Below are 17,198 nucleotides of genomic sequence, written 5' to 3'. Positions count from 1 at the left end.
TGTTTTAATTTTGTTTTTCTAGATAGGTATTTTTTGCTGTAGATGTTTTTCGCCAAACCATATGCTCTTCCCATTTCATTATCTTTTACATGTATTACAATTTCTTTATAGTCCATTTTGTAGATAGTTTCTCCTAGATATTTAAATTAACTAAACCGCTCTGTTACTTTGTTTACTGTGGTACATTTTTATATTTTTCATGAAATTTGTTTTTTCAGGTGATATTTTGTGGCCTGGTCTATTTCTTATTTGTTTCCCCATAAGATTTATTCGAGTAACTGCTTCTGTCAAGTTTTCTGAAAGTGTTGAAAAATCGTCTACAAAAGCCAGGCAGTTTAATTTGATTCCATTTGTTTTCCTTCCAAGACTTATTGGTTCAATTTTGTGATTTTTAGCTCCAAATTCCAGATCCTTAAAACTTCTTCTAAAACCGTAAATGTGATAGCCGTCCCCTTGTCTAACACCAGTTTTTATTTCTAATGACTAAGACACTTCCCGCATAAACGTAACTTTATCTTAAGTTTTTCCTAGAGTTTCACGAATTATGTTTGCTAACTTTGGTTTAACATTTAATTTTCTAACGGTTTTATCTATTGTTTCTTTCCCAGCGAATCAAATGCTTTCTTGAAATCAATAAATTATACTATTATAGATTTTCTGGTCAACAGACAGTGGCGAATTATTGATTTTAAGTTAAACATCTGTTATGTGCAGGCTCTTCCCTTTCCCTGCTACCAGTTATTCGTTCGTCGTAGCTTAGTTCGTCACTAGCCAATATCTATATTACCGAACCGCTATCCTGGAAACCAATGTCTAACGCCTTCCCGGAGCAACAAAACATTGATTTTCAATATTTCGCGTAATTACTGTGGGAATTTAAAAATTGAAGATGCTGTCATAATCTAGTCCTTAAGAGGTGTAATCATATTAAAAGTGTAACACAATGAGATAAGTATTACAGTTGGAAACTAAGTGCTTTTCTTGACGCAGTGTAGCTGACGGCGCCCAAAAACCGGAACTATATTTATCCGATATTTTAGAATGGGAGCAGTTAGCGACTTCTAACAAACTTTACACATTATTTCAAACCTTTACAAACTTACTCTTACTGACACCCGGCCCCCCGCCCCCCACTCATTCACGCACACACACACACACACACACACACACACACACACACACACACACACACACATAAACAACACGAAGAAACGGAAAAAGTTTATCGCTTAGTACTTTTTCGCTGTCCATGCAGTCAAACCTTCACATCTGGCATGATGTTTTAATTTATTGCTTCTTTACTGCCGACCCTATTTGCAACACACTTTGGAAACAATATCTACATACATCACCGAATGTACCTACAAAACTATATCATTTTATGACACATAGTTCAGGAAATATGACGTCATAAACATTGAGATTCGTGAATTTACTTAAAATGGAGCTCAAATTACCCAGACTACATTCATCCAGTGTTTCATAACGACAGCACTTACCAGCTTCCAACAAAACTTGAAGGATAATTTCAATCCTTTTGGAAACCTTTCCTCACTTACAAGTCTAAAGTCAAATATTTAACGATTTAATTAATTTTTGAAGTGATCAAAGTTGTTTTATACGTGAAAGTTAGCTTTTTCATGGTCTCGCGGGTTTACTGGTCGTATACCAAGTGCAGTGTTTGTACCATTTAACAGCTGTTCTGCGTCAGGAAGCAAGATCAGCTATCGGTCGCGAACAATCTGAATTTTTTGAAGATCGATTTCAGCCACAGAAGTCATTATTTGTCAAATGGCTATCTTTTTAGCTCCCCATTTTGTCAGATCCACCTGTTGCTCATTTCTTGTGGCGCAAATTTGGCCTTCTACCATCTTTATACCCTATTTATACTTTTCGTCTTTTTATAAACAACATATTATTTACTACCCGGCAGATTTAAACTATGTCCCGGACTGAGACTCGAACTCGGGATCTTTGGCTTTCGCGGGCAAATGCTTTACCGGTAGAGCACTTGCCCGCGAAAAGCAAAGGTCCCGACCTCGAGTAGCGGTCTGGCATACAGTTTTAATCTGCCAGGAAGTTTCTTATCAGCGCACACTCCGCTACAAAGTGAAAATTCTCATTCTGGAAACCAAAAAGAAAAAAAAAGTGTGTGAAATCTTATGGGACTTAACTGCTAAGGTCATCAGTCCCTAAGCTTACACACTACTTAACCTAAATTATCCTAAGGACAAACACACACACCCATGCCCGAGGGAGGACTCGAACCCCCGCCGGGACCAGCCGCACAGTCCATGACTGCAGCGCCCATTCTGGAAACATATTATATTGATTGTAACATGACGTGTACAGACACCAAGCATTTCCTCTATGTTCGATCTATGCCATTTTACACTAGTATATTTGAGGTGTTAATGTTTTTCTTGCGTATATGGTGTTTCGGTTCCTTCTGTTCACGTCAGTTTTGCAATGAAGTGAGCACATTTGGGTCCTATGGCTTCAGGTACTTGTAATTCTAATCGTTTACCCATTTAATGAATAAATATTTTAAAAAAATAATTCGCAAATCCTTGATGTAATAATTGCCCAATGATTTGTGTACTTTGTTTACAGCAAAATAACTTTGTGTGACATAATAGATGGTTTTCCTGTATAGAGGGCGTGCATATTCGATCTATGCAATTTTTATTCTAGTATGCTTTAGCTGTTAAATATTTTGAACTTTGTTTACCCATTTTATGCATTTTAAAACAAAAATTCACTATATTTACGCCTACAGTTTGATGTAATAAATTTCCACTGATATTTGTAATTTCCTTTCAGTAAAATCGTTTCACCTGGCGTAATTAATGGTTGTCCATGTGGAGGGAGTGAATGTCGGCAATGAGAGGCCGTTGTAGTGTTTTGTAAGTAACAGCCTGTAGTTCTGTGTTACACTTCGACCACTTCGGTTCCACTATCTTTTGTAATGGTTGTTACATGTATTTCTGTATTCAAATTGTGGTCTATATGCGCCTGAACTTCATGTCAATGTGACCACGCCAGATGTTTCGTGGTGTGTTATCTTTTAGATATACCTTATATGGTTGTGCGACACTGGCCGTAAGCACTGTCAATTTACTGATTTCTTGTCTTACTGTTTTTAGCACCGATTATGACTATTCTATACTTTAAATCTATTGTAATAACATTCAGATTGTTCACGACTGATCACTGTTCTACCTTCCTGAGAAACCAACGGTCGCCGCACAACGGGATCTCATGGATTCCAACATAAATGAGTTTTTTGTGTTTCTCTTAATTCTGGCGAGTGGGACTATGACGTTACGACCGTTAACATTGGTAACTGTTCCTCTTTCAGTTTTGACTATACAGGAGCAAATAATATTTCGACCAAGACAAAATGGATAGCTCTTTGCTCATTATCAGTCTTGCAAAGAATGCTGCAAGACGCGAATTTCTTTTTACCCAATCCATATCCCGCGACCTCGCCCCGATTTTCACCAGTGTCCTCGCCAGTAGCATTGGCACACTTGGCCGCTTGCCAACTGGCGCCAACTGATGCCTCTTGGCGCCACCTCGTTCGCTTCGGTAAACCTGAACTTACGAACAAGAGAACAGTTGCCATTAAGAATAAAGAAACAAACCCATTCGTCAGATACAGACCTATGCCAGTTGCAGAGTCCCTAATGAACAGAAACAACCGCGCTGTGAGCATCAGCAAGTCATTACAAAAACTGCTTGGACAATAATGCTATGGTTCGTTTCAATCAATGGAAAAGAATTTTGTACAAAGCAAGAAAGTAGTGCGAGGGGTTCCCATCGCCGGATCCAGCTTGGTGTATCCACCTGGAAATAGCACAAATCGTTTTGTCACCTGGAAATAGCACAAATCGTTTTGTATTATAACTTACTGGAATTGCAATTTCAATAATTTGTTTCCTGAAACTAGTGTGTCAGGGTATCGATATTCTGTGTCACATATTCATTCTACTTCCATTCTGCGGTTTCCTCGAAAACTGCGTTTAACTGTTTAGAAAGGAAAATGGACTCCAGCTTCCTGTGTTTGCCACCACATTGTTGGCGTTTTTGTGTTGTTGTTGTGATCTTCAGTCCGAAGACTGGTTTGATTCAGCTTTCTACGCTACTCTATCCTGTGCAAGCCTCTACACCGCTGCGTAACTACCGCAGACTACAACCATTTGAACCTGATTACCGTAGCAAACCTTCTACAATTTTACACCTACCCCCTCCCCCCCCCCCCCCAATTACACACACACACACACACACACACACACACACACACCGTAGGATATGTCCTACCAACCCACCTCCCTTTATAATCAAGTTATGCCCTGCATTTTCCAGCCTCCATTATCCGATTCGTGAATTATCCCAGCTCTTCAGCATACTGTTGCAGCACCTCACCTCAAAAGCTTCCATTCTCCTAACGAAACGTAATCGTTTCCGCTTACAGCGCTCAAAAATAATTTTATTTTATTATGATTTCGTTTGGCGCTACAATGAGCAAGTAGAACCAGTAGTTAGCTTGTTTTCTTGTCCTTATTACTTTTCAAAACTTCTTCATCCTGTCACTAAGCGTCTGTCGTCGTTCTGGTGTCTATGCGTTTTTTGTTTTAGTTTCTGACCTCCCCCCTTAGTTAGTTGCCCGTGAACATGCTACTTTTTTTTTTAATTTTGGACCTGTTGCGATTGCAGACATCTTCAGACAGACATATCGGATGTAAATATGCACAGTCTAAACTCCAAGCGAATACAACAGTTGTCCCATACGATGTACAAATAAACATAAAAACATATAGAGGCAGCGACAGTCACATACCGGTTGTTATGATTAAAGTACGGCTTCTCACGGAGACGCAGTGTGGGCTGTAATAATCGTATGTCAGCGGAACTTGGTAGAGATGCTAATGCATTAATGTGGAAAAAAATTAGTTCCAATTTTGGCCACCTCATGCAAATCTGGCGCTGTGAGTGGAAGAAATACGTATAGAAATGTTTCCATATGGAATAAATTAGGAACGGAGCGTGAGCAGAAAAGGTAAAACAAGTGAGAAAGGCATATTTTTGATTTTATTATTAATCGCCACTGACACAATTTGTTCAATATGAGCTCCGTAGACGTTGGCGAGATGTTGCTTCCGTAAAACGACGTGATCAACAGTTGCTCGCAGTTGTTCCGGTGGAATCTGAGCAACGTATTCCTGTATACTGCTTTTCAGAGCAGGTAAAGACTTTTGGTCTGGTGAATACAGGGTTATAAATACAAAAGCAAATACGGGTAATGCAGGAGTAGGTTTAATAATGAATAAAAAAATAGGAGTACGGGTAAGCAACTACAAACAGCATAGTGAACGCATTATTGTGGCCAAGATAGACACGAAGCCCACGTCTACTACGGTAGTACAAGTTTATATGCCAGCTAGCTCTGCAGATGACGAAGAAATTGATGAAATGTGCGATGAGATAACAGAAACAATTCAGGTGGTGAAGGGAGACGAAAATTTAATAGTCATGGGTGACTGGAATTCAAGAGTAGGAAAAAGGAGAGAATGAAACATAGTAGGTGACTATGGATTGGGGCTAAGAAATGAAAGAGGAAGCCGCCTGGTAGAATTTTGCGCAGAGCATAACTTAATCATAGCTAACACTTGGCTCAAGAATCATGAAAGAAGGCTGTATACATGGAAGAACCCTGGAGATACTAAAAGGTATCAGATAGATTATATAAAGGTAAGACAGAGATTTAGGAACCAGGTTTTAAATTGTAGGACATTTCCAAGGGCAGATGTGGACTCTGACCACAAATTATTGGTTATGAACTGTACATTAAAACTGAAGAAATTGCAAGAAGGTGGGAATTTAAGGAGGTGGGACCTGCATAAACTGACTAAACCAGAGGTTGTACAGAGTTTGAGGGAGTGCATATGGGAACAATTGACAGGAATGGGGGAAAGAAATACAGTAGAAGAAGAATGGGTAGCTTTGAGGGATGAAATAGTGAAGGTAGCAGAGGATCAAATAGGTAAAAAGACGAGGGCTAGTAGAAACCCTTGGGTAACAGAAGAAATATTGAATTTAATTGATGAAAGGAGAAAATATAAAAATGCAGTAAATGAAGCAGGCAAAAAGGAATACAAACGTCTGAAAACTGATATCGACAGGAAGTTCAAAATGGCTAAGCAGGGATGGCTAGAGGACAAATGTAAGGATTTAGAGGCCTATCTCACTAGGGGTAAGATAGATACTGCCTACAGGAAAATTAAAGAGACCTTTGGAGAAAGGAGAGCCACTTGCATGAATATCAAGAACTTTGATGGAAACCCAGTTCTAAACAAAGAAGGGAAAGCAGAAAGGTGGAAGGAGTATATAGAGGGTCTATACAAGGGCGATGTACTTGAGGAGAATATTATGGAAATGGAAGAGGATGTAGATGAAGATGAAATGGGAGATACGATACTGCGTGAAGAGTTTGACAGAGCACTGAAGGACCTGAGTGGAAACAAGGCCCCCGGAGTAGACAACATTCCATTAGAACTACTGACAGCCTTGGGAGAGCCAGTCCTGACAAAACTCTACCATCTGGTGAGCAAGATGTATGAGACAGGAGAAATACCCTCAGACTTCAAGAAGAATATAATAATTCCAATCCCAAAGAAAGCAGGTGTTGACAGATGTGATAATTACCCAACTATCAGTTTAATAAGTCACAGCTGCAAAATACTAACGCGAATTTAAACTTCCTGGCAGATTAAAACTGTGTGCCGGACCGAGACTCGAACTCGGGATCTTTGCCTTTCGCGGGCGACTGAGCTACCAAAACACGACTCACGCCCAAAAAATAAAATAAAATAAAATAAAATAAAATAAAATAAAAAATAAAAAAATTCATTCTACTAACGCGAATCCTTTACAAATGAATGGAAAAACTGATAGAAGCCGACCTCGGGGAAGATCAGTTAGGATTCCGCAGAAATGTTGGAACACGTGAGGCAATACTGATCCTACTACTTATCTTAGCAGAAAGAGTAAGGAAAGGCAAACCTACGTTTCTAGCATTTGTAGACTTAGAGAAAGCTTTTGACAATATTGACTGGTATACTCTCTTTCCAATTCTAAAGGTGGCAGGGGTAAAATACAGGGAGCGGAAGGCTATTTACAATTTGTACAGAAAGCAGATGGCAGTTATAAGAGTCGAGGGGTATGTAAGGGAAGCAGTGGTTGGGAAGGGAGTGAGACAGGGTTGTAGCCTATCCCCGATGTTATTCAATCTGTATATTGAGCAAGCAATAAAGGAAACAAAAGAAATGTTCGGAGTAGGAATTAAAATCTATGGAGAAGAAATAAAAACTTTGAGGTTCGCCGATGACATTGTAATTCTGTCAGAGACAGCAAAGGACTTGGAAGAGCAGTTGAACGGAATGGACAGTGTCTTGAAAGGAGGGTATAAGATGAACATCAACAAAAGCAAAACGAGGATAATGGAATGTAGTCGAATTAAGTCGGGTGATGCTGAGGGAATTAGATTAGGATATGAGACACTTAAAGTAGTAAAGGAGTTTTGCTATTTGGGGAGCAAAATAACTGATGATGGTTGAAGTAGAGAGGATATAAAATATAGACTGGCAATGGCACGGAAAGCGTTCCTGAAGAAGAAAAATTTATTAACATCGAGTATAGATTTAAATGTCAGGAAGTCGTTTTTGAAAGTATTTGTATGGAGTGTAGCCATGTATGGAAGTGAAACGTGGACGATAAATAGTTTAGACAAAAAGAGAATAGAAGCTTTCGAAATATGGTGCTACAGAAGAATGCTGAAGATTAGATGGATAGATCACATAACTAATGAGGAGGCATTGAATAGAATTGGGGAGAAGAGGAGCTTGTGGCACAACTTGACTGGAAGAAGGGATCGGTTGGTAGGACATGTTCTGAGACATCGAGGGATCACCAACTAAGTATTGGAGGGCAGCGTGGCGGGTAAAAATCGTAGAGGGAGACCAAGAGATGAATACACTAAGCAGATTCAGAAGGATGTAGGTTGCAGTAGGTACTGGGAGATGAAGAAGCTTGCACATGATAGAGTAGCATGGAGAGCTGCATCAAACCAGTCTCAGGACTGAAGACCACAACAACAACAACAACGACCGAATGTGTCCCTTGTAAAAGCGTTCTTTTAGTTAACTCCTGAGCCAAACGTCACATGGATTCAGATCAGGTGTTCTTGCAGGTCACGCTTCTGGAAAACCTCTGGGTATAACGCATCCGTGGAAGGTAACATTAAGCAGGTCTTTCACGGGGCGAGCGACATGAGGTCCACATCTGCACTCTTCGAAACCAGGAATCACATGCTGTACAAGGAGGTCTCGATAACGTGCAGACGTCACGGTTCTTGTGACACGCCCTATGGCTGTATTCCCTCTAAAGAAGAACTGATCGAGAATAAAGGTGCTTGTGAATCCACACCACACAGTCACATACAACAAGTGCGATGGCTCTTCGTGGTTTAGCAGTACTCCAAAGTCTCTGTATTCCCCGCAGCCTGTTACTTAAAATGTGCCTCCTCACTCCACAGAATATTGCCCAGCAGATGTCATCAACTTCGATCCATGCCAGAAACCGAAGAGCAGATTGAGAAAGTTGCTGCGGAACATGAGGTTTTAGTTGTTACACAGTCTGGATCTTGTATGGCTACTAGTACAAAATACACTACAAAACTTCCGTAGTGTTGACCATGGAATGGACAATTCTCGAGACACTCCCCGAGCAATAGCACTACTCAGGACACGTGCTGCATGGTCTGTTACAGCAACAGCTGCCTCGTCAATAACCTCCACCGAGATAGGATGCCTTCCTCTTCCAGGTGCCACACCCGTGCTTTCGAATCTCGTCATCATCTTCCTTAATCTATTTATTGATAGCGGGCCTCTCTCCAGACCTTTCAGTCGGCGTTGCTCTCTGTCTGTCTCTCTCTCTCTCTCTGCAGCACTGTACCCGCTACCGTTCGCATAAAACAGTTTCGTCTTCAGCTCGTGGTCCAGTGGCTAGCGTTGCTGTCCCTGGATCACATAGTACCGGGTTCGATTCCCGGCCGGATCTAGGATTTTCTCCGCCTGGGGACTGGGTGTTTGTGTTGTCCTCACCATTTCATCATCATTCAGGTAAAAGGCGAGACTCGAAAGTGGAAAGATTGGAACTTTGTACGGGCAGTGATAATGACGCTGGTCAGCACCCCACAAACCAAAATCATCATCATGAAACAGTTTCAGTAGCATCGGACCCATACTTTTCGCTCAGTTATGGCTCGTCAAACGACAGCGTGGTTGTCATACCGTCACGCAAACAGTGCACAGCGCCAGATTTGCACCTTGTGCTCATTGGACCTGTTTTATTTTTGAGAAAACTGGTTCTGCAGTAAAGCATTACATGTCCACCAACTTTCGGTACCATACGACAATTACAGCCCACACTGGACCTCCGTGGGTAGCTGCACTTTAATTATAATCACCTGACACTTATAAAATATTTTGTAATCCAGTTTCATAAACAAAACTATAAAATAATTTGTGATACAGTGACTGACCTCAACAAATTCCGCACAACATGGGTCAATTTAAGAGTAGCAAGTTTTCTCACATTCGTATTTTCCTGTTTGTTTATTGTACACTTTTCATTTCCAATAGAGAGCGATCCAGATGAATACTTTCATAGAGGACTTGCTAACCCTTAAATGTACATTACACGTTAAAAATGTCTGTTTTCCACAAAAGCTCCTCTGACTATTGCGAGCCTGCATTTTATATCCTTGTTACTCCTGCCACCGTCAGTTGTTTTCTTGCTCAAATAACACAACTCGTCTACTGCCTGCAGTGTTTCATTTCTATTGTACTTCCCTCAGCAGCGCCTGATTTAATTCTGCAATCTATTACCTTTCTTTATTTTGGATGATGTTCTTTAACTTCTTTTCGAGACATTATCGAAACCGAGCGAGGTGGCACAGCGGCTAGCACACTGGATTCGCATTCGGTAGAACGACGATTCCGACCCGCGTCCGGCCATCCTCATCTAGGTTTCCCGTGATTTCCCTAAATCGCTTCGGGTGAATACTGGGCTGTTTCCTTTGAAAGGGCACGGCCGATTTCTTCCCTTACCCTTCGCTAATCCGATGGGACCGATAACTCGCTGTTTTGTCCCCTCTCCGAAATCAACCAACCAACACTATCGAACCTGTTCAGTTGATCTTCCAAGGCATTTGTCGTCACTGATAGAATTATAACGTCATCAGCAAACCTCTGAGTTTTTTCCCCTGAACTTTAACTCCATCTCCATATTTCTCTTTAGTGTCTTTTACTGCTTGTTAAATGTACTGATTGAATAACATGCGGGGTAAGCTACGACCCTGCCTCCCTCCATTCCAAACTATTATCGATTTCGAAAAGATTACGGATGGAATATCCTCTTATTTCAAAGGGTCGGCGGAAGGAAGTGCTAACATACACGAGCGTATTTTGAGATACTGCACGTTATATGTTTGGTTAAATCCGTAGGCAAGAACACCGTTACATTAAAACAGATAGTGAATTCAAGCGTTTCACATGGAAGTATTTGGTACCAGCATTTGGTGCATTCAAAAATACAATAAAGAACGCGAACTGTCTGGTCCTTACCAAATACTTTCTTCCTCCTGTCTCTTCATTTTTAGAAAGCCATTACGTGGTTGATAGCTCCTACATGCTCACAGCACCATTTCAACTGCAGGTTGTGGACCGGCGGTGAACTAGGAATTAAATTTGTACCTCCCGAATTGTAAACGTCAGTTCGTTTACATGTCGTTTTAAAAAGCTGTCACAAATTGCTACAGGAGGTAGTATTGGTTAAAACTAGAAGAAAATTTCCTATAATGATATGCCCGGGGATCAATACCTGTTGAGATATGTGCATTTGTAAGTCCTCGCCGCCAGTTTCGTAAAGGCCTCGTCGCTACTGCTATGGAGACCGACTTGCCACTGTTGTTACTGTTGGACGAGTTTGTGAGTTCGTGAAACGGCTTCTGGTGCAGTACACCGGCAAGACAATTTCTCCCTGCCACTATTGCACAGCTATGTCCCAGGAACAGGTAACAGGATAGGAGAACGAAGTTTCTACAACACTCCAACAAATTAGTAACAAAGTTACACAAATGAGTTAAAAAGTTTACTTACCTTTGTGACTAGTTGAATATTAAGTCTGCAACTCTGCATGTAATATAACACAAGAAAAGGCTGTCAATGGCAAATAATGTTAGGTGAACTTCACAGTACGTAGCAAATGCAATTACAACAACTGTCTGTTTATTTCTAAGGGATCACTAAACGGCGTTCCCTGTCTAGGTCAGCGCTGGACGATCATCTACAACCAAGTGGGCGAGAGCTGCTCCTCTGTCTTCCGAGCAGGCTTCTGTCCGTTGTCGTCTGGTCATTGGCGGATTGTATTCGGCCGACAACTGGCCGAGGAGAAGTCGATATCTTCATCCTTAGTGCCGCCCGTGGCGATGGTGGAACTCGCGCAAGTGACGAGTCTCTATGGCACTGCCACCAGCTCCCGTCTTTGCGCCTGTGTTGCTTTTGTCCTAACTGTGGCCTAGCTGTGTCTTGTTCGGACGACACAGCATGTGCCATTTGTCTTGTGACGAGTAACACATAGTAGTCGGCGGTGTAGGCCATCTTACTGTTGCAATTCATTGCTGTGTGCCACCGATGCCTGTGCGATGAATTTCCAACAGTATTAGAGACCGTTAGCCTTGCAAAAAGACGACGACAGTAGTTTATACACGATGGGCCACCACCTCATTTTCTATGGTTCGTTCGACAATACGTCACAGCGTTCCATTGACGATGGATTGGTTGAGGAGGACCGGTAGTACGACCTGCCCGTTACTCTGTTGGTGTACGCCTCCATATCTGAGTGGTTGCCGGCACGGTAGCTCAGCGTGTTCGGTCAGGGGGTTAGCTGCCCTCTGGAATAAAAAAAACTGAGTGAATGGATCAACAGTGAATTTCAACGGGACTCATGAAACAAATGCAACGAACAATAACGAACAAAATGGGATAAAAAAGCACAAGTGGTCAGCGCGGCAGAATGCCATGCGAGGGATCTGGGATCAATTCCCGGGTGGGTCGAGATTTTCTCTGCTGGGGGACTGCGTGTTGTGTCGTCTTTATCGTCATTTCATCCTCATCGACATGCAAGTCGCCGAACTGACGTCAACTTGCACCAGGCGACGGGAGGCTAGCTACAGGACATTTCATTTCATTCCGCTAGATTTCCGGCTATGCAGACAATCCGAATGGAGCAGCCTGGTATGTTTGAAAGAGATATAGATTTACTGCGAACAAGAGCTGGATCATGTGTCAGGACGCGTGGTAACTAGATGCATCCCTGCCGAAAGTATCTACTTCTACGTAAACTGACAGATCGAAATGAGAAAGCAGATTGGCCAATAACTCACGAGGTATTGGTTTCCGGACATATCACTATAGGAACTAGTATTCGAGTTTTCACCAATAATGCCTCCTGAGTAGGAATCTGAGATGAAGTTGGAGATATGGTACTGAGGAAAGAATTTGGCAGAGCACTGGAGACGGAAGTTGAAACGCGGCCGTTGGACTAGAGTAAATTCTTTCAGAACTATTGAGAAACTTGGGAGAACATATCATGGCAAAGCTATCCCCCTTCGTGTGCAAGACATTCGAAACAGGCGGAATACCCTAAGACTTCAACAAGAATGTAATAATTCTAACTCCAAAGAAGGCAGGTGTTGACAGGCAATATTACCGATCTATGAGTTTATTAACTCATACTTGCGAAATACTGACACAAATAATGTACAGAATAATGGGAAAAAAACTGGTAGAAGCTGGCCTCAGGCAAATCAGTTTGAGTTCCGTAGAAATAATGAATAAACGAGGAAATTTTGACCTTACGACTCATCCTAGAACATAGGTTGAAGAACGCAAACGTACATTTATATCATTTGTAGATTAAGAGAAAGATTTTGACTGCATTGACTGGACTACACCCTTTGAAATTGTGAAGAACGCAGGGATAAAATCCAAGGAGCGAAAGGTTACGAACCCCTTGTGCAGAAACCAGACTGCAGCTATAACAATCGAAGGGCATGAAAGAGAAGTACTAGTTGACGAGGGAGTGAGATAGGATTGTAGTCTATCCCAAATGTTATTCAGTCTATACTTTGAAGAAGCAGTAAGAAAACGAACGAGAAGTTTGCAGATGACACCGTAATTTTATCAGAGACGATAAAGGATTTAAAACATCGGTTCAGTGGAACTGACAGTGTCGTGAAAAGAAGTTATAACATGAACATCTACGACAGTAAGACAACGGTAATGGAATATAAGCAAATTCAATAAATGATGTTGGTGGAATTAGATTAGGAAATGAGACACTAAAACTTGTAGATGAATTTTGATATTTGGGCAGCAAAATAACTGTTCATGGCCGTAGCAGAGAGTTTCTGAAAAAGAGAAGTTTGCTAATACCGAATATAAATTTAAGAGTTAGGAAATCTTTTAGGAAGGTATACGCCTGGAATTTAGCCTTGTAAGAAAGTGAAACGTGGTCGATTAACAGGTCAGAGAAGAAGAGAATAGAAACTTTTGAAATGTGTTGCTACAGACGAATGTCGAAGATAAGAGGGGCTCATCTGGTAAGTAATGAGGAAGAAGTGAATAGATTTGGGAGGAAAGAAATTTATATCATAACTTGGTTGGAGAAGGGATCCGTTGATAGGACACCTTCTGAGTCATCAATTGTGGGAGAGTAAAAACTGTCGAGGGAGATCAAGGTTTGAATACAGCAAGCAGGTTCAAACAAATGACGATTATTCGTACCGGCGGCATAAAAAAAACATCTGGGTAAAGATGGAAGCAAGCGCTTTCGTTCAAATAAGTTCGAAAAGGGGGTCGCTATGCTTTCAACTACCTAATATCCGTCTGCGCGACACATATCCTTCTTTAGACTTCTCAAGCACCATCAGCATAACAGTTACGTCTCTCCTATTCGTTATCAGAATTACGCTCACCAGATTTTTTACCATATAAACTCACTAGCAAAAGCCTCTGGGAAAAGTAAAGTTTTTGACACCCTTAGTAACCATAAATAACAACCATGTCTCCTGATCTTGACTCCATAGCGTCTACCAGACCCCTAGCTCCATACCGATTTTTGGAAACGTGATTTCCTTACGAGGAATATCCAGCTGTACTCGGAAGAAAGAAATCTGGCTTACAAATATTTTTACCACTTTTGGACTATGACGGGGGGACCTTGCAGGATGACAGACAAAACTGTCGATGACCCTGGACGATTCAGCAGCGATGGACATGGCCTACCGCACCCAGTGGCGATAGGTACTGACCAGTGGGTGGCGGGCGATTACTGCGTGCCTGGTGAGTCAGCTACGACAACAGCCGTGACCCACCGCACAGATCTGCTGTTATGGTAAAAGTGATGTATCCACTAGCGTTCTCGAATTTTAGTACACTCGTAATTTTCTTCCTGTAAAATACCTGTTTTTTGACTTCTACAGTTAGCTCTGTTCTCCGTTCTTCTCGGCTAGAAGATTCGGGGATTTTTATTTTGCCTCGTATCTCTTGCATAATATTATTGTTGAAACCAGCCATATCTTCCTGTGCATTCGTTGGCAACTCTTCTGCCCACATTATTGCAGAATTTGTGGACAAAGCTTAAACTTTATGCAATTTGCAGATGAGTGTCCATTAAATGTCGTTATTCCATCGGTTTTAAACTCTGCAAGCAATTGTTCTGTTGCTCAGCGCACAACACCATGGGCCCCGCAGTTAGACAGAATATAACAATTTTTAAGCAGATTAACACAAGAATGATGGTTTGGAAAAATTCTTTTGTTTGTTCTTTAATGTAGTAAACATTCTCGATTCCACTGATTTCGGTCGCTACTCCGATACCTGACCAATTTCCATTGCTGTTTACTGTAAATGCAGATATTTTGTATTCCCCAGTCGTAGCCAGACTTCGTCACAAGCTGTGTTTAAAGCAATATGTTAACCTTGTTTACACATATCCAATAGCTACCTCTTTTCCCATTTGCAATATATATTCGTCCTTTGCGGCAGCAGTCCTCGCCATATACTCCAGTTTTCGTTCTTGGCTTCGATCTTTTCTATTTCCAGCTTTCTTTCTCTTATGCACAACACATTAATTGCACGTAATGGAGTAATTTCCGTAATACGCAACGGCTTAAATCTGTGCAGTACATTCACTCTTTTTCTTAACACTTGTGGGATAACATTGTTTTCGGGTACTAGTCCTAATTCGGCGACATCCTCAGATGACGGCATTGTGGAGAACGATGTTCTGGATTGTGAGAAATATGTTCCTCCTGCTATAATGTAGCACTTCTGTGTAATATTTAAGTCGTCTTTCTTGGCTGCGCGGTCTAGAGCGCCTTGTCACGGTCTGTGCGGTTGCTCCCGTCGGAGATTCGAGTCCTCCTTCGGGCATGGGTGTGCGTGTTGTCCACAGCGTATGTTAGTTTAGGTTAGATTAAGTAGTGTGTAGGCTTATGGACCGACGACCTCCGCAGTTTGGTCCCATAAGACCTTACAAAAATTTCCAATTTCGTCTTTATTGGAGCCAGTGTTAAGAAACTACAGCTAAGGGTAGATAATTAAAGCTGTATGCATACGGAACATAATTTATAAACAATTTGTGGATTTGAGTCTGAGGAAAGTTTATTTGTATAAAAGTCAGTTTTTCGAGAATTCTTACTATCTCCAGCAGACAAACTGCAGAACATTATTAAACACCACACAACAGCTGTTCTGCAAGTTATCTGTTAGCTGACACACATGGATGTGTTTGGCACAGATTACACTGTAACACATTGTAAATACTGTTTGTTAGAGTTCAAAAACACTTAAGCAGTTGTAACATCCAGCCTAGTCGTCAAATGTGGGGCCTAAGAAACCTGCCTTATCTGTTCGCTAGACAAATAATTCAAACAAATCATATCAATGAGTTTTATTACAAAAGGAACGGATTACAATACTTAACTTTGACTAATACACGGGAGTGTCGCAAGCAAAGGGCGACATGCAAAATAAGCAGAGTTGTTCAGTATAAAATATCCTAAGTCCGTCTTACATAAACAGTACAAGCAAAGTAACGAGCGTTGACGCTTCTGTCCAAGTCATTAGTCTTGAAGCTATTCTTCAATTGGGCCGCAACCAGGCGGGCGCGGCGCTTGTGTCCTCTTCACATAGGGGCCGCTGCTGCCGCGTTGTCGTCCTGGAGGGAGGTCCGGTCAGCGTGCGACTGGCTGACGTCTTCTCACAGCCATCTCTTCTCTGTCGTTCCCGACTGGCTTGACTTTACTCCCTAACAATAGTCTTGAGCGGGGTAAGACGCACAATCCATTCTGTAATTTGTATTGTAGCCTCCAGCCTGGTAATAACATGTTCATTACTCAAGGAGTACTAAAAGTGCCTCGTAGTTGCATGTCTGGACACTTTATAAAATCTGCAAGGTGTTCTACTGGGCTTGCGATTTGACATATACGAGTATATTTATTGTACATTTTCACTCTACAGTAGAAATTCATCAACGTTAAACAGTCTATTCCAGCTATCTTATCGCTGTCCACAATCAAATCGCTGTTTTCCTGGAAGTCTCCTTCCACATGGAAGACGTGGTTTGATGTTAGGTGATAGGTATCCGTAGCGTCATCCCCTCTCCTGTATCTATTCATTACAGTTCCTCTCAACTCCATCTGTATATCAATTTTGTTTTTCCTAAGCATACCTGTGACGTGACGTCTGTCACTCCATCTGCATAAATAACAAAATCCACATTTTTTTCCAAGTGATCTACGACGAGCTGCCTCACTCAACCTTTAGAGCAGATCTCATTCAATTTGGAGGCTTATTATACTGTGATTCTAAGAGATCACTCATCCTCGTAGCTTTCTAGGAAAGCATACCAAATATCTCTCCAGACATTTTGTTCTAATACTTATGTCACATTTCGACTACACTCTAAGGGTAAATACAGACATCCTACATGACGATATGGTATCCGGATTTTTTACCGAATTTTTTAACATCTTTTTCATGTTTTTCGATATTCATCCATTTTTTATG

Source organism: Schistocerca serialis, chromosome 2 (genome assembly GCF_023864345.2).
Source record: "Schistocerca serialis cubense isolate TAMUIC-IGC-003099 chromosome 2, iqSchSeri2.2, whole genome shotgun sequence".
Lineage (NCBI taxonomy): Eukaryota > Metazoa > Arthropoda > Insecta > Orthoptera > Acrididae > Schistocerca > Schistocerca serialis.
Note: the sequence above shows the minus strand (reverse complement) of the source record.